Source organism: Peromyscus eremicus, chromosome 8b, assembly GCF_949786415.1.
Source record: "Peromyscus eremicus chromosome 8b, PerEre_H2_v1, whole genome shotgun sequence".
Taxonomy (NCBI): Eukaryota; Metazoa; Chordata; class Mammalia; order Rodentia; family Cricetidae; genus Peromyscus; species Peromyscus eremicus.
The window spans coordinates 11431587-11450962 of NC_081424.1; the positions used below are offsets into that span (position 1 = coordinate 11431587).

The following is a 19376-nucleotide window of genomic DNA, read 5'->3' on the forward strand; positions in this document are numbered from 1 at the left end:
ACGGCCTCGGAGGGAGCTCGCCTGCAAGGGCCGTGCAGCCAGACACTAGTGGGTTTGCGTGTCTGTCCTGGTGAGGAGGCTTGGCTGGAAGATGTTCATGCAGACAGGTGCTTGTGACACACAGGAACGGCGGGCGCACAACTTCTGAATGAGTTACTGGATTCTTTTCCGCTTTCTCAGACTCTGTTAACAAGTTCTTGAGTCCACTCCTTGTAGTGAAGTCAGGGATATGAGAAATGTTTGACCTTTGCCTAGGTAACTTCTATTTTGCATCCCATCGTATATTGTCCCTGTGGTTGGTGTTAATCACATGCCCTGTTTTTGCTGAGACTTGGGGTTCTGTGCCGTGGACAGTTAGGTTACTAGCTCTCCGGCTTGTAGAGTGATGGTACTAATAGAATTTCGTATTTTCTCATTTCTGTGGTTGGAAAACAGCTACTACAGTGTGGCTTACCCGCATCTGGCCTTCATCGTGATATTAGGGTCGGTGTTTAAGTTAATTTCTTCCTGGTCACAACCTTATGAGTGTCTAATAAGGTATATTCAGTGAAGCGTGGCTAGTCTTCGAGAGACAGAGAGAGAGAGAGAGAGAGAGAGAGAGAGAGAGAGAGAGAGAGAGAGAGAAAGAGAGAGAGACAGAGAGACAGAGAGACAGAGAGAACAAGAAAGTATTTGCCTTCCCAGTTTCTCACAAGCCTAGGAGTGTCTATCTTGTTTTGTGTGTGTACAATCACTGGTTCTAAATTAACTTGGAAAACAAGTCCATTTGACTGTATCAGGACCAGGTGATGGAATAATATTTACAAGTATCTTCACTTTTCTTCAGAGAGTCACATAGAAATATTATTTTGACATTGAAACAAAAATTTTTTTCTGTAAAATGAGCTGGTAAAGGTCCCCAGTAAGAAACATAAGTAAGGGGCTGGAGAGATGGCTCAGAGATGGCACTGACTGCTCCTTCAGAGGTCCTGAGTTCAATTCCCAGCACCCACATGGTGGCTCACAACCACCTGTAATGAGATCTGGTGCCCTCTTCTGGCCTGCAGACATACATGTAGGCAGAAATACTGTATACATAATAAATAAATCTTGAAAAGAATTTAAAAAAAAAAAAGAAAAGAAAAAAGAAAAAAGAAATATAAGTAAATTGGCCCATAGGATTTAGCACACTAATAAGCTGAGCATTCTGGGGGCCTGGCTCAGATGTTGTGTTCCTTCTAAAGCAGAATTTCTTCTCCAGAACCCTTGAGTGGGAGCGATGCTGAGGAGGGTACACCCTGTCCATAATTTAATCCCAGCTTGGCAGTCAGCAGACACATATGTGAGATTCAGTTGTGTACATTTTTGTGCCTTACTTATCCAGTAAACTCACACCAGCTGGGGTTCCCAGTGTTCACTCTATGTTTCTTTACTTATTCCCCCCCCGCCCCATCTTTTCCCATCAAATCCTTTATGGTCCCAGCAGCACAGATATATACATACCTTGCGAGCACCATGTAGTCAGTGGCTGCTAGTTCAGAGGGTTTGGCAGATGACATGTAGGTGCATCAGATGGATGCTAGGAGCCACTGCACGGACTCAATGGGGGACCCAACTCTCCAGCTCCAAAAAAGCAGGAACAGGATGGCAGGCTGGAGAACCTGCCCAGAAAGCCACCTCCAAACGGTACAGGCATTGGGGTGGAGGATGAGATGATGGACTCAGCTGTGATTGGTTAGCTGCCCCTGGGGACAAATCGTGACAGTAATTTTCGCTGTATGACTAACCCTACCCGTGGCAGGTAGGTGTGGCAGGCTGTGTAGACTCTCTGAAGCTTGGTCCATATCGGTTAAGGACATCTTTGTTTATTTCCTTATTTATTCTTGGGTTAAAGCAGAAAGATTGGTTTTGAGTCACCTGCTCAGGGATGAAGGGCACTGCTCAGATAAGACATAAAATTAATTACAACCGAGCAAGTGGTCTGGATGAAAAAACGCGAAGCTGGCTGTACTAATGAGAACCACGGCTAACGTTTATCGCGTGGGTCTGTGCTGCCTGTTCTGAGGTCTCAGCGTATTTAGTGTCAACGAGAGGTCAGCGTGGCCCACCGTTACCGTCACTGTGCTGTTGTTGATTTGGGGAAGAGGAGAATGAGGCAAAGTGAGCTTAGGACGGTACCACTGCAGATGTGGTCTGGAACCTTCTGCTGGGTAGGGAGCTTTATGACCAGACTGAGATGTCCCACATGGAGGTTAAATGGGTAGAACTTTTCAGATCACTTCCAGAGTGCCTCTTTCAGCCAAGATAACTAAGGTTCTGTCATTTTTTTATGAAGTGGAGTTGGAGGCTTACGCGTGAGGGTTAAGAAAGAGGCACTTAGAAGAAAATAAGACACGCTGAAAGCCTAGGTGTGGGATTCACAAAGAAGAGATGTGGGAGGTAACATGTACCAAGTGTGGGTACAGGCTCCTTCGGGGAGAGTGGCCACTGTCAGTCTTCACTACTTAATACTTACTTAGCAGTTACTAAGTCCACTGCTTACTGTTCCTAAAGTTTTGTATCCTGAGGCAAAGTTGTATAAATTGAAATTCACAAATCTAAACTTACGGAATTTGAGCAGAGCTACGCACATGTGTATTCTGTAGCCCTATTATGAATGAAACATTTCTGCTGCTTGAAAAAGTTCTCTGTGTGTCTAGTTACTTTTCTGTTGCTGGGGTAAGACACCAGGACAAAGGCAGCCTGTAGAAGAAAGTGTTTATTTTGGGCTTACAGAGGGTTAGAGCTCGCGGCCAACATGGCGGTGAGCATGGCAGCAGGTTGGTGGGCATGGTGCTGGAGCAGTAGCTGAGAGCTCACATCTTGAGAAACAACCATGAGATGAGATGAGAGAGAGAGAGAGAGAGAGAGAGAGAGAGAGAGAGAGAGAGAGAGAGAGAGACTGGGAATGATGTGGGTTTTTGAACAAAAGCATACACTCAGTGGCTGAGAGCTCACATCTTGAGAAACAACCATGAGACGAGAGAGAGAGAGAGAGAGAGAGAGAGAGAGAGAGAGAGAGAGAGAGAGAGAGAGAGAGAGAGACTGGGAATGACGTGAGTTTTTGAACAAAAGCATACACTCAGTGGCTGAGAGCTCACATCTTGAGAAACAACCACGAGACAGAGAGAGAGAGAGAGACAGAGAGACAGAGAGAGAGACACAGAGAGAGACAGAGACAGAGAGAGAGAGAGAGAGAGAGAGAGAGAGAGAGAGAGAAAGAAGAAAGAAGAAAGAGAGAGAGACACTGGGGATGACGTGGATTTTTGAACAAAAGCATACACCCAGTGACACACCTCCTCCAAGATCGTCATGGCCACACTTTCTAATTCTCTCCCCAGAGTTCCACCAGCTAGGGACCCAGTATTCAAAAACGGGGGCATTCTCATTCAGACCACACTGTGTCTTTACCCCATCAACTGTCCACTCCATCTCTGGCAATTAATGTTCTATTTTTAAATGCTTGTATTAAAAGGAAGTTTCCTTTTAATTTTTATTTATGTGTATGTGTATGCATTTCTGTGTGTGTATGCCACATGGATGCAGGTGCCTGTGGAGCCCTGAGGAGGACATCAGACCACCCGGAGCTGGAGTTCTGAGCTGCCTGATATGGGTGCTGGGAACTGAGTTTGGCTCTTCTGGAAGCGCGTCAAGGACTCTCAGCCACTCAGCAATTTTGCAATTCCTTCTATTCTATGTTTTTTTATATGTTCGATTATATACGCTTGTTTAAAAATTTAACATAATGGGCAGTTGGACATAGTAGAATCTGTCCTGTAATATCATGCCTGTAATCCCAGCACTAAGACAGAATCAGGAGAATTTCAAGTTCTAGGCCAGCCTGGATAGCATAGTAAGACCTTGCTTGGAATGAACATAACAGTTCCTGTGATGGGATAGTGCTGCACATTCTGTTAGGTTCAGCTCATTTTGTTCGTCATCATGTCTTTGCAGTTTATCCATACTTTTGTTCCATCAGGGGTCTGCACCTTGTACCATTGCCTGTGTTCACAGTTTGCATATCAGTTTTTCCTGTTTATTTGGAGTATGAATAAGCCACCTGTGAACACACTAAAAATGTGTATTTGTGTGCATAATTTTCATTTCTCTGTGAGTAAATACACTTGAATGCTATCACTGGTCACATGTCCTAGCACCCTGGAGAATTCCCAGGTTTGGTGAAGTAGTTGTACCTGTGTCCACTTCCGGCAGCAATGAATGTAGATTGTTTGTGTCCTGGCCAGCATTTGTGGTGTCCATACTCTTAGTTCCTTAATGACTGGTGCTGCTGGGCATATTCTCATTGCTTATCGCTCTTCCTTTATGAAGGAGCTGTTATTTTTTTTTTTTTTTTTGCCCACTTATGTAGAATTAGGCTGCTTTTACATTAATGATTTGTAGGCTTTCTTTATGTATCCCACAATCAAATCCGTTGTCGTATATGTTTTATGTAACTTCCTTTTTAGAATATCTAATAGGTCACTTTAAATGATCATTTGATGAACAGACATTTTAGGGGTGTGTGTGTGTGTGTGTGTGTGTGTGTGTGTGTGTGTGTGTGTCCATGTGGAGGAGTGTGGAGGCTAGAGGTTGACACTAAGTATCTTTTATTGAACCTGCAGTTTTCCATGTTGCTGGACTGGCTGGCCAGCAAGTGCCCCTCTTCCAGGCTGCCCGTCCGTGCACTGCCCCAGCTCTGGGGTTATAGACATGTTCCTGTGTGGGTCTTTCTCTAAGGGCTGGGGATCTGTACCCTCTGGGCCACCTTTCCAGTCCAGTGCTTTTTCATTTCAATGAAGTTTGACTTAACTACTTCCTTCTCTCTCCCTCTCTCTCCTTTTCTCTCCTCTCCCCCTCTCTGCAGCCCCCCCCCCCCCCCCCCCCCGCTCCCCACTGTGAGACACGGACTGTTATATAGTGTAGGAGAGTATCAGGATCACGATCCTCCTGCCACAGTCTCCCCAGTGCTGAGATTATAAACAGGGGCCGCCATTTCTGACCCTTCCTCAGTTTTTGTGTGTGCTTATTGCTTTTCATATATAGTCTTTGCTTGTTCCCAGGTCATGATGATATTTTGGTTTGTCTCACTGAAAGGATTCATAGTTTTAGCTTTTATGTTATAGTCTATTTTATATTAAATCCATTTATATATGACATATGTCCTAGTTAGGTTTACTGTTACTGTTTACCACGACTAAAGTAAAAAAAAAAAAGCATCCGCATGAAAAGCTGGGAATGGCAGTGTACACCTGTAATCCCAGGTGTAGAGACGGGAGGGTACTGGGGACTTGCTGGTTAGCCAGTCTAGCCAGTGAGTGAGCTCCAGGTCAGGGAGAGACCTGTGGAGAGTCATTGAGGAAAATGCCCTATGTGGACCTTTGGCCTCCACATACTTGTGCACATGTGCACGTGTGTGGGGTCTCCCTTTTCCTCGTGGTGTTGGCCACCAGCCCACGATGACGAAGGGAGCGGAGGCAGCATGCAGGGCTTTGAGCAGCCTGTGAGGACAATGGAGTAGCCCTCTGGGAGTCAGCTTCAGTGAGGTGGCTTGGCTTTATTCCAGAGTGAGGGGAGTGCATGGGCCGGGACAGCAGCTGGGCATCACCTAATTTGCATTTGGCAGCACAGTCCTATCATACCGCCGGAGAAAAACACCTAATTATCATGTCGATGGCAAGGGAGAGAATTTGCAGGGAACTGTGTCAGAGGTAACACTTAAGGTAAGTCAGGCATCCAGGCCTAGGGACAGCTTCCAAGTAAGGTCAGGCAGAGAGCAGGAAGCCCCTGCTGGGGGTAAGGAGTCTTCCCTTTGCTCAGAGGAGAGCTGTCCGGACATGGTAGACTGCAACCGTAAGCAGCAGGGCTTTCCACCACACATGTATCTACACACACACACACAAACACACATACACACACACACACACACACACACACACACACACACACACACACACACACACACTCTCCTGTTGAGACTGGGATTTAGATTTCACTAAATCTGTGGACTGGTTTGGGGAGAAGTGAAATGTCATTTAGAAGGAGGATCGACTCTTCCCCAGTCTGGGGCCTTTTTTCTTTCTTTTCTTGCCTTACAGCACTGGCTTAGACTTCTAGTACAAAGCCAAATTAGAAGTCACTAGAGAAGACACATTTGTCTTTCTCTTGTTCTTAGAGGAAAAGTACTCAGTTTTTAGTTAGTAAGTGATGCTCTGTGGGTTTTCATAGATGCCTTTTATTGGATCGAAAAAGATTCTTTTTCTATCCCCAGTTTGCTAAGAACTTTTTAAAAATCCTGAGGGGCTGGAGAGGTGGGCTCAGCAGTTAAGGGCTCTTCTAAGGGACCTGGATTTGATTCCCGGCACCCATGTGGCCGCTCACAGTGTCTGTAACTCCAGTCCTTGGGAGCTGCTTCCGGCCTCTGGGGTACTTCCTGTACAAACATGGTGGATAGACATTCATGCAGGCAAAACACCTGTGCACATAAAATATTTTTTAATTAAAAAGTCATGAATAGATGTTAAATTTTGTCATTTTTCATCTTTGTATGCATTTTCTTTGTGTTTTTACTATTAGTCAGTTACACTAATGCACTTTATTTTAAATGTTAAACTTTGAATTACAAAAGTATGTCTTAGTCCTGTTATATTGTTTTCACATGATAATAGATCCTTTGCGCTAATGAACATTTGCTAAAGATTTTATGTTTAAGCTGTTGATTTATCATTTTCTTTAACACTTCTGATTTGAACTTTTAAATTCCGTTTATTTTTGTGGGTGTGCAGCTGACACAGTGCACATGTGGGGGGTTAGAGAACACCTGTGGAAGTCAGTTCTCATCCATTGCTGGAGATTGTCTTCAGACCTGGTGGCAAGTGCCCCACCCACTGGGCCATCCAGCCTCTTGTCTGACTGTTCTGTCAGGGCTTCGGTAGCCTCAGGAAGTAGATCGAAATGTCCCTTCTCCTTCCTGAAATGATGACGACTGACACGTCTCTTTCCAGTGTCTGTTGGAATTCATCAGCGAAGCATTGTGTTGGAGTTGCTTTGTGGGTGAGTTTTGAAAATAGTGGACTACGTAGTTTTTATTTTTTTAATGGATCTTGAGTTTTGATAAATTGTGGTTTTCCAAGAAATTTGTCCATTTCATTCCAGTTGTTGAATTTATTCGCATCAAGTTACAAATAATATCTTGTTATCATCTTTTCAGTATTAGTAGGTTTTGTGGAAAAATTTGCCTTTTCATTCCTGACTTCAGTATTTCATATTATCCATGTGTGATGTTTTATCAACTTGACACAACCTATTGTCACCTGGGAAAAGAGTCCCAGTGGCGGACTGTCTAGCTCAGGTTGGCCTGTGAGCATGTCTGTGGGGGATTGCCTTGGTTATGTTAATTGAGGTGGAAAGACCCATCCTTTGAGGTGGAAAGACCCATCCTTTGAGGTGGCTGCAGCCGGTGGAACCTGAGTGAAGACAGGGAGCTGAGCATGTGTACATCTGTGTATTCCTCTTTGTTTCTAGTTGTTGACACAGTGCAATGGACCAGCCTCCCCCATCCTGATGGACTGGGTCTCCCTGTCACCTCCCCCATCCTGATGGACTGGGTCCCCCTGTCACCTCCCCCATCCTGATGGATTGGGTCCCTCATTACCTCCCCCATCCTGATGGATTGGGTCCCCCTGTGAGCTAAAATTAACCCTTGCACCCCCTAAGCTGCTTTTGTCAGGGGATTCTAATCACAGCAGTGGGAAATGAGATGAAGACATCCTTTAGTAACTGCCTGCCATTGAGACATTTACTTGTATGTATGTTTTCCATCCCTAAAAAAAAAAAAAAAAAAGAATCTTTCCTGTGGGTTTTCATCTTGCTTTTCATGACCTGTGATACCAGCTCTGGCTGTAAGTACAATGGAACCAAACTGATGGGATGGAAATGAATAATCCTCCTCCTCCTCCTCCTCATCTTCTTCCTCTTCCTCCTTCTCCCTCCTCCTCCTTTTCCTCCTCCTTCTCTTCCTCCTCCTCCTCCTCCTCCTCTTCCTCCTCTTTGGCAGTTGAGCTGTACATCCATCCATTGTCACTTCAAGTGAGATTCATAACAATGTTCTCAGCTCTATGATCATGAATGATTTCAGTTTGCCAATGTGACCTTGCTTCATCCTCAGAGTTAGAAATTGCACAGTGACTTTGGAGTTTGACTAAATAAGATCCTTGCCCCCCATTTCAGCATTGTTGATATCCTTCAGAAATCGAAACACACACAGAACCCCACCCAGTGAGGTGGCTTAGGAACAATAACATGTATTTCTCACAGTTCCAGAGACGGAGAAGCACAAGACCAAGACACAGACAGGCTCAGTGTTTGGTGGGGGACAGAAGTGTGCCTGCATCATTGAAGAGGTAGATAAGTGCCTCAGGGCTTGTTTTAGGGGTGTTATCCTGTCCAGGCCCGGTCACCTCCAGAAGGCCTCCTCTCTCAGTACTGTGTTGCCCTGGGAGTTAGACCTCAACACATTTGGACCACGGCAATCAGTTCCTCTTTCTCTACCTTCAGAAGGTAGATATGACTTTATATTTTTTCTTGCCTAGTATAAAGCTTTTAAACCTGTAAATATAAGTTAAAATTAGTCAAAAGCCTAATGACAGATTGGGGGAATATTAGTAGCCAGAACAATAGTTTAATATACCCTTACATTTTAAGTATTTTCTAAGTAGTCAGAAAAATAAGTCATTTGCAAAGGACAAGGTAGGGGATAGAGAGATAGCATAGTGGTTAAGAGCCCTTAGCACTCCTGTAGAGGACCTGAGTTCAGTTCCCAGCACCCACATTGGATGGCTCACAACCACCTGTAACTCCAGCTCCAGGGGATCCAGTGTTCTCTTCTGGTCTCCCTGGGAACCCCCTACACATACGTGCTTAATTCACTCCCGCACATAAATAAAAAATTTAAAAAATAAGCTAAGGTAATAAATAGATAATCCACTAGAAAGAACAATGTTGTATGATATTTTGATTTCATTCTGAAAATAAAGCTTGCTTTGAGTCAGAGGGCAGAGCTAGCCACTAGCTGACCAAAATTAACCATAGATGTTCGGAGGACTGTAGACTGACAGGAGACAGGAAATAGTAAGGCGGGGCTGAGAGAGGAATGAAGGGCGTAGGAGTCACTGGTGGCTGCTCCCTGCTTCCTGCTCTTTCATGTTGTTATCCTGATATCTGGTTCCCAGTTTTTTATTGATAAAGATTAATTAGATAAACGCATCAGAACAATGAATACAAACAGCCTGCAAGTAATTAAAACAATAAGGTGGGACTAGATTCCCATTTTTTAATCTGTTAGAAAGATTGACCAGGGTCTTAGTTGTCCAGTATGTGAAGGAAGTGGGCATGCTTTGCTTCGGTTGGTGCGAGCATATTGTTTGCTGATGGAAGAATTAGACACATTGAAGAAGACAGTAGAGGCAAGATGGCTGCTTCTCATCCCCGGCCTTCACTTAGGAAGGTCATTGAGCATGTTGGCGCCTGAGCTGAAGTTCAGTTTGTCACTGTTTCCTGTGCCTGGAGGTGTACCCTGAGGAATATTTGGAGAGGGAAGGGAAGGGGTGGTAGATGACCCACAGAAGGTTCTAGTCTGTGAAGGACCAGCCTCTAGCTAACTTACCTGCTCCTCTGGTGCCAGCACCCTCGTTCTGCCTTTTGCTTTGGGGACATGTTCTTCATCTGTAACTGCTCCATGGTTCAGGTCTAATCCAGTCCTAACACCACGCAGTTCAGTGCGAGCAGGAGTTGCTCCAGGAGATTTAGCAACTTGAAGTTATCCTGAGTGAAACTGATAGGCCTTCCAGTTTATGGTGGTAATGCTCTGAGGTGAGTGACTGTTTCCTGACAGACAAATGAATGTGTGATGGTCGACTTTAAAAGTGTGTGCGTGCATCCTCTCCCCCTCCCCCCCACAACACACACTCCCACCTCTTCTAGAAGGATTTATGAAGCTACCCCTTTATCCCTAACCACATAAACTTGAATAAAATAAGAACTTCACCACAAGGACTGCCCTCACTTAATTAACCTTTGTTGTGTGATTGGGTTCAAGAGAGACAGTCTGATATGGTGGGCTGAGGGACTGAGCAGGGAACCGAAGAATGGTGTCTGGGAGAGAGCAGCCTAGTTACAGCAGTTAGAGATGTGGTCTGGGACGCAGGATTTCACACTTAACTTCTGTGGTGAATGTGAAGCCTCCCCATCAGTCAAGCTGGGTAATGCCTGGGTCTCTGACAGGTGGACTTGGCCATGCCTGTAGACTCTGAGGCTTGCTTCCTGCTTCTGGGCCGCATTGGCTCACTGCTAGCAGGCGTGTGACACTGAAACTGCGAGCAGCAACTTCAAGATGCTCTGTAAAAATCCTTTCCATCTAATCCACAAGTTCAAGGGAAGTGGAACATTAATTGAAGCTGTCATACAACCTGAAATCTCTTCCTTTTTAGGAAGGCTGATTTTCTTCCCCGGATGAAAAGTGAATGATTAATTAGCCTGTCATTATAAAAGCAGAGAATAATGTTAGTAGATTTGGAATTTCCTGTTAAATGGATTGCCCATTGTATTCCTTTCGGGTTTCCTATATATATTTTAGAAACACATTCATCTTTCTACCACACCACCACTGTCAAAGTCACCAACACATTTAAAGCTCTTCTTGAACAATGGCACTTAATTTTCAGAAGAGACTCTGCTTACCTCAGTACAGCTATTTTTTTTTTCCCCAGTATCTAGGTGTCTACCTCACCTCCTGTCAATTCTGCATTGCTCAACAAGGTTGGGTGTGCTGCGGATGGCAGAGCTGGAGAGGTAGGCTGCCCAAACCTCATTTCCCCAGCCATGTGGACTCCATGTGCCTCGTTCACGATCGGTGCATTCAGGTTAACAGACATCTGATGTGTGGAGATGGTATGCTCCAGTTACTGTGTTTTCAAAAAAAGATTGTGTGTGTGTGTGTGTGTATGTGTGTGTGTGTGTGTGTGTGTGTGAGAGAGAGAGAGAGAGAGAGAGAGAGAGAGAGAGAGAGAGAGAGATGGGGGGGCAGGTGCCTGTGGAGGCCAGAAGAGGGTGTTGGGTTGGGTCCCCTGGAGCTAGAGTTACAGATGGTTGTGTTGGGATCTGAACTCAGGTCCTCTTGGAAGAGAGCGAATGCTCCTAACGCTTGCTGAGCCTTCTCTGCAGCCACAGTTGCTGCTCTTTTGAATTCCCTGACGCTTCTGGACATTTTATCTTTTTACTTCCGCTATTGGAACTGTGGGCCCGTCACTGCCAAAGCCTCTTCCAATATTCCAGATGACCTTTCCTTCTTCCCAAATCCTTACCCGTTACCATGACTTTATAATAAGTTTAGCCCCAGATTCCTTTGTGTCCCTAGGTATGGCATAGGTTTCATCTTGATGCCATGGCTCAGATCTGCACTGGCTGTCCCTGGGCCAGCTCACAGCTTCTTCCTTCACCGCTATGGTATTTCCTCACCTTGACAATGTCCCCTTTTTCCGAGATCACATGATTTCCTGTTTCTTGATTTATGCCCTTATTTTGGTAGAAAAATCTCCCAAAATTTAGAAAGCTTTTTACTTATTTATTTTTTTGTCCACCTGTCTAAAAATGTCCATACTTTTGTTCTTGGGTTAATAATGAAATTGAGAACCACCAGATTATGACATCATTTATTTATGTATTTATTTTATTTTTCTTTCGTATATTACATACCGCCTGCAGTCCCCCTCTCTCCTCTCCTCCCTATCTCTTCCTCCCTCCCGCTCCCATCCACTCCTCCATTCCCCTTCAGCAAAGGGCAGGCCTGCCTCCTGGGGATATCAACCAAACATGGCAGGTTAAGTTGCAATAAGACTAGGAACCTCCCCTTGTGTTAAGACTGGATGAGGTGACCCAGTGGGAGGAAAAGGGTCCCAAAAGCAGGCAAAAGAGTGAGAGACAACCCCTGTTCCCACTGTTAAGGAGTCCCCCAAGAACAACAAGCTACGCAACCATAACATATATGCAGAGGGCCTAGGCCAGACTGATACAGGTTCCTTGATTGTCGATTCAGTCTCTGTGAGCCCCTATGAGCCCAGGTTAGTTGATTCTGTGTGTTTCCTTGTGTGTCCTTGAACCCTTTGGCTCCTGCAATCCTTCCTTCCCCTCTTCCACAGGATTCTCCAAGCTCTGCTTAATGTTTGGCTGTGGGTCTCTGCATCTGTTTCCATCAGTTGCTGGATAAAGCTTCTCTGATGATGATTATGCTAGGCTCCCGTCTACAAGTATAGCAGAATATCATTACTAATATTTTATTGACTGCCCTCTACCCCAACTGGTTGTGTTTGGTTCTATCTGAGGTCTCTGAACTATACAGCCTCTGGTCCCTGGCCCTGGAAGTGTCAGGGGTGGGCTCCCTCTCATGGCTTGGGTCTCAAGCTGGACAGGTCATTGGTTGGCCACTGCTGCAAGCCACAGAAATATGAAGTAGGAATTCAACTGACAATGGCAAAGCTATGACCTGGAAGAGTCAAAAACTCTTCCAGAAGAGAAAGCCAAGACTCAAGGAGTGTTAGTGATTCTGGTTTTTGAGTATATTAGCTGTTTCCTGCAGTGAATTTCTTGTGTGCTATTGTAGCTTTCCCATTTGATTCTTTTCCCAAGAACTTTCAACAGTGTGGTTGATCATTCATTGGGCACAGTTTCTCCTATACAATTGGGGTATTGAGATAACATCCCCCAACTGTGCTGACAGCAGTCACACAGCCAGACCCCTAATTTCAGGCTTTTCTGTAATTATCATCATTAGCAACATCCAGCCAGGACCATCTCTGGTTGAAAATATTTTATCTGAGATACTTCCCAGACTTTCTAAGAACACTACAGATAGATAAGCATCCAGACTATATATTAGTTCCTGAGAGAAGGTAAAAATTTACAATGAGACAACCACCCAGGCCAGGCAGATGTGCTAATTAAGCTCAACCCTCCTTCTTCCAAGTGCTATCTCTAGTTCTAGATCTCCCTTAACAATTAACTCGGAACTAAAGGGCTTTTACATACCAGGTACATCTAGCTGTGACACAGGTTGCCTAGTTACCGAGTACACTTCCCCCCACCCTGCCAGAAAATGGTGCAACCAAGATAAGTTTGGACAGATAGGGCACCAAAGGGAAAAAAAAAAGTCAGTTTTATTTTCACTCACGACTTAGTGACTTATAGAATCCTAACATTTTACCTAACCACTTCTAAGAATATAGTTTGAGCACATAAATTCCCTTTTTTGATCTATTAACTGAATTCAGCCCTTAGTTGATTCATTTCCTATTAGTCACTTCCCTTTTGGGTTGCTAATGACAGCTGACAATTACTGCTCTTTGTGTGGATCTTGTCACCCCTCCTTTTGACCCTGAAAGAATTCAAGCCTGGTGACCTTGCCTGATATACCCTTGCTGATTGCATGGGTCTATACAAACGAACCTGAGAGACTTGGGAGAGAATTAAGATGGGGGATAATTAAGATAGAACACAGAGAGAACAGCAGAAAAATGTAGAGAGAATCAGGCAAGAAAGGAGCCAAGTATGAGAGCAGAAAAATGCTGTGTAGAGAGAGAACTGACTCAGAAGAATAAAGTGAATGGATTAAGAGTTACGTGTACATTGATTCATTTGATATCTTTTTGCAGACCGCAAGATTCAGCTGGATATTAAAGCTATACCTAGAAATTTCAAGGTATTTTTCTAGAGGCAAACCATTTATTAGGAAATGTTTGGTGTTTTCCAGTTTTTAATATTTCAGCTGTCTTTTGCTATGAAATTCTTGTGTGCCTAAATACTATAGACCATTTGGCAAACAACTAAGCTGAGACACTGTTCCACTAGGTACTAACTCCCCTGCTGAGCCTAGGAGACAGGCAGGCTTCTAGATGCATAGCTTTGTTTCTTGGGCAAATAAGCTCAGACCATCCCCTTCCTTCATGCCTAGGGGCATGACAGAGAAATTGACTGAGGACAATAGGGCTTTTTGCATAATAGAGGCAGTAAGGACTGGAGAGGAATTCTAGAGGCAGATACAGAATCACATGGCCTGAGAAAGGGGAAGAAGACAGAGGTTCGATAGGATAGAGGGTAAAGCAGATCTCTTGTGGGGTTTATCAGGGCCAGGAGTAAGGAGCCAGGAAGGATATAGATGGAGGATGAAGGAACAGAGGACGAAGATCAGGTCAAAAGCACAGGAGCTTACTAAAACTATGGGGACAGGAAAACTGGGCACAGAGAGGAGCTGTATGTGAGGATGGGGCTGAAGCTGTGTAGATAGAATTGACCTAGAAGAATAAAGTGAATGGATTAAAGAACTCAGTGTTCTTAGATTCGAGATCCCTCAGATTAGTAGTATCCTTAGCTGCTTGTAGCATCTGTTCTGGACCCTGATAGAAATCTCCTCAAGGCAGGCACTTGGGGGGAATTCGTTAATATTTTTAAGATTAGACTCCTCAGCTGGTTGTTAGATTCTTCCACGAACCCTGAGTAAAGGTTATTAAGGAGCTGGACCCCAATAGTCTTTGATAGGCCACTCCCAATTTCTGTGCCATTGTTGCCCCAGCACATCTTGCAGGCAGAACAGATTGTAGGTTGAAGGTTTTGAGGCTGGGTTGGGGTCCCCATACCTCCACTAGAAGCCTTGCCTGGTTACAGGGGATGGCCGGTTCAAGCTGTTTTACTTAGGGGTTTCTGTTTCTGTGAAGAGAGACACCATGATCACAGCAACTCTTTTTTTTTTTCCCCCGAGACAGGGTTTCTCTGTGTAGCTTTGCGCCTTTCCTGGAACTCACTTGGTATCCCAGGCTGGCCTCGAACTCACAGAGATCCGCCTGGCTCTGCCTCCCGAGTGCTGGGATTAAAGGCGTGCACCACCACCGCCCGGCCACAGCAACTCTTATAAAGGAAAACATTTAATTGGGGTAGCTTATGGTTTCAGAGGTTTAGTCCATTATCTTCGTAGACATGGTGGCATACAGGTAGACATGATGCTGGAGAAGGAGCTGAGAGTTCTACATCTTGATCTGCAGGCTTAGAGAGTGAACTAAGTGAGACACTGGGTGTGGCTTGAGCATAGAAGGCAAAGCCTGCTTCCACAGTGACAAGGCCACACCCACTTCAACAAGGCCATATCTCCTAATAGTGCCACTCCCTATGGGCCAAGCATTCAAATACATGAGCCTATGGGGGCCATTCCTATTCAAACCACCACAGGCTCTGTATCCCCTCTTACTGAGAGTCTTAGGTAGGGTCTCCCTCTCAGATTCCTGGGAGTTTCAATTATAGTAGGTTTCTACCTCACCCCCCAAATGCCTTCTAATTCCAGCTGTCTCTCCCAGTACTCTTCTCCCTCCATCTTCCCCAACCTGACCCCTCCTATTCCCATTCCCAACTGCCCCCTGTCTACCCACAATATCCCTTCTATTTCCCCTTCCCGAGGAGATTCATGTGTCCCATTCTTAGCCCTTCTTGTTACTTAGCCTCTGTGGGTCTGTGGATTGTAGCATGGTTATTCTTTACTTTACAGTTAATATCCACTTACAAGTGAGTACATACCATGTTTGTCTTTTTGGGTCTAGGTTACCTCACTTAGGATGATTTTTTTTTCTAGTTCTATCCACTTGCCTTCAAATTTCATGATGTTATTTTTTTTTTTAACAGCTGAGTAATACTCCATTGTGTAAATGTACCACATTTCCTTTAAACATTCTTTGGTTGAGGGACATGTAGGTTGTTTCCAGTTTCTAGCTATTATGAATAAAGCTGCTATGAGAATAGTTAAGCAAGTATGATAGGATGGTGCATCCTTTCAGTATATGACCAGAAGTGGTATACTGGGTCTTGAGGTAGATGAATTTTCAATTTTCTGAGAAACTGCCATATTGATTTCCATAGTGGCTGTATGAGTTTGCACTCCCACCAGCAATGGAGGAGTGTTCCCCTTGCTCCATATCCTCACCAGCATTAACTGTCACTTACATTTTTTATCCAGTTTCTAGCTATTATGAATAAAGCTGCTATGAGAATAGTTAAGCAAGTATGATAGGATGGTGCATCCTTTCAGTATATGACCAGAAGTGGTATACTGGGTCTTGAGGTAGATGAATTTTCAATTTTCTGAGAAACTGCCATATTGATTTCCATAGTGGCTGTATGAGTTTGCACTCCCACCAGCAATGGAGGAGTGTTCCCCTTGCTCCATATCCTCACCAGCATTAACTGTCACTTACATTTTTTATCTTAGCCATTCTGACAGGTGTAAGATGGAATCTCAGAGCTATTTTGATTGCTAAGGATGTTGAACTTTTTTTTTTTTAAGTGCTTCTCGGGAATTTGAGATTCCTCTGTTGAGAATTATCTGTACTCCATTTTTTAATTGAATTATTTTGTTTGTTGATGGTTAGTTTCTTGACTTCTTTATATATTTTGGAGATCAGCCCTCTGTCAGATGTGCAGTTGGTGAATATCTTCCCATTTTGTAAGGCTTTCATTTTGTCTTATTGACAGTGTCTTTTGCCTTACAGAAGCTTTTCAGTTTCATGAGGTCCTGTTTATTTATTGCCCATCTTAATGTCTACACTAATGGTGTTCTGTTCAGGAAGTTGTCTTTTGTTCCAATGTGTTCAGTGTTATCCCCCACTTTCTCTTCTATCAAGTTCAATGTATCTGATTTTATGTTAAGGTCTTTGACTCACTTGGATTTGAGTTTTCTGCAGGGTGATAGATTTGGATCTGTTTGCAATTCTTCTATATGTCGACATCCATTTATGCCAGCACCATTTGTTGAAGATGCTTTCTTTTCTCCATTGTGTAATTCTGGCTTCTTTATCAAAATCAAGGTGTTCATAAGTGTGTGGATTTACATCTGGGTCTTCACTTGGCTTCAATCGATCAACCTGTTTTTATGCTAATACCATGCAGTTTTTATTACTATAGCTCTCTTGTAGAGCTTGAAATCCAGGATGGTGGTACCTCCAGCAGATCTTTTATTGTTCAGGATTGTTTTAACTATCCTGGGTTTTTTGTTTATCCATATGAAGTTGAGTGTTGCTCTTTCAAAGGTCTGTGAAGAATTGTGTTGGAATTTTGATGGGGATTGTGTTGAATCTGTAGATTGCTTTTGGTAAGATGGCCCTTTTTACTATGTTGATCCTACTGATCCCTGAGCATGGAAGATCTTTCCATCTTCTGATATCTTCTTCAATTTCTTTTTTCAAAGACTTGAAATTCTTGTCATACAGATCTTTCACTTGCTTGGTTAGAGTTACCCCAAGATATTTTATATTATTTGTGGCTATTTTGAAGGGTATTGTTTCCCTGATTTCTTTGTCAGCCCATTTATCATTTATATATAAGAGGGCTACTGATTTATTGAGTTAATCTTGTGTCCAGCCACTTCACTGAAAGTGTTTATCAGCTGTAGGAGTTCCCTGATAGAATTTTTGAGAACACTTGTGTATACTATCATATCATCTGCAAATAATGATACTTTAACTTCTTCCTTTCAAGTTTGTATCCCCTTGACCTCCCTTAGTTGTTTTATTGCTCTAGCTAGAACTTCGAGAATTATATTGAATAGCTGTGGAGAGAGTAGACAGCCTTGCCTTGTTCCTAATTTTAGTGGAATTGTTCTGACTTTCTCTCCATTTGATTTGATGTTGGCTGTCGGCTTGCTGTAAATTGTCTTTATTATGTTTAGGTATGTCTCTTGTATCCTTGATCTCTTTAAGACCTTTATCCTGCAGGGGTGTTGGATTTTGTCAAAAGCTTTTTCAGCATTTAATGAGATGATCATGTGGTTTTTGTTCTTTCAGTTTGTTTATATGATGGATTACATTGACAGATTTTTGTATGTTGAACAATCCCTGCATCTCTGGGATGAAGCCTGCTTGATCATGGTGGATGACCTTTTTGATGTGTTCTTGGGTTTGGTTTGTATTTTATTGAGTATTTTTGCATCAATGTTCATGAGGGAAATTGGTCTGCAATTCTGTTTCTTTGTTGAGACTTTGTGTGGTTTGGGTATCAGGGTGACTGTGGACTCATAGATGAATTTGGCAATGTTCCTTCTATTTCTGTCTCAGGGAACAATTTGAGGAGTATTGGTATTGGCTTTGCTTTGAAAGTCTGATAGAATTCTGTGTTAAAACCACCTGTCCCTGGGCTTTATTTGGTTGAGAGACTTTTAATGACTGCTTCTATTTCCTTGGGTGTTACAAGTCTATTTAAATTGTTTATCTGATCTTGATTTAATTTTGGTATGTGGTATCTATCAAGAAAATTGTCCATTTCTTTTAGGTTTTCCAATTTTGTGGCATACAGGTTTTTGAACTATGACCTGATGATTCTCTGTATTTCCTCATTGTCTGTTGTTATGTCTCCCTTTTCATTTCTGATTTTATTAATTTGGATATTCTCTCTCTGTCTTTTAGTTAGTTTGGACAAGGGTTTGTCTATCTTGTTGATTTTTCTTAAAGAGCCAGCTCTTTGTTTCATTGATTCTTTGTATTATTCTTTGTTTTTATTTTATTGATTTCAGCCCTCAGTTTGATTATTTCCTGCTGTCTACTCCTCTTGGGTGTGTTTGTTTCATTTTGTTCTAGAACTTCCAGGTATGCTTTTAAGTTGCTAGTATGATATTTAATTTCCTTGTGGAGCACTTAGTGCTATGAACTTTCCTCTTAGCACTGCTTTCATTGTGTTCCATAAGTTTGGGTATGCTGTGGATTCATTTTCATTGAATTCTAGGAAGTCTTCAATTTCTTTCTTATTTCTGCCTTGACCCAGTGGTCATTCAGTAGAGAGTTCTTCAGTTTCCATGAGTTTTAGGCTTCCTGTTATTTCTGTTGTTGTTGAAATCTAGCTTTCATATGTGGTGGTCTGATAGGATGCAGGGGTTATTTCAGTTTTATTGTATCTATTGATACTTGCTTTTTGACTGAGTATGTGGTCAATTTTGGAGAAAATTAGTGAGGTGCCAAGAAGAAGATATTCTTTTGTGTTTGGGTGAAATGTTCTGTAGATATCTGTTAGGTCCATTTGAGTCATAATGTCTGTTAGATCCATTATTTCTCTGTTTAGTTTTTGTCTGGATGACCTGTTCGTTGGTGAGAGTGGGTGTTGAAGTCTCCCACTATTAATGTATGGGGTTCAATGTGTGATTTAAGTTTTAGTAATGCTTCTTTTACAAATGGATACCCTTGTGTTTAGAGCATAGATGTTCAGAACTGAGACATCATCTTGGTGGATTTTTCCTTTGATGAGTATGATGTGTCCTTCCCCATCTCTTTTGATTAATTTTGGTT

General features: G+C 43.1%; 1 protein-coding gene across 1 annotated transcript in view; it reads left to right on the forward strand.

Annotated features, from left to right (window-relative positions):
* The window catches only part of Fig4 (FIG4 phosphoinositide 5-phosphatase), a 115795-nt gene that overhangs the window by 322 nt on the left and 96097 nt on the right, over positions 1 to 19376 (forward strand). The gene's annotated exons all lie outside the window — the stretch shown is intronic.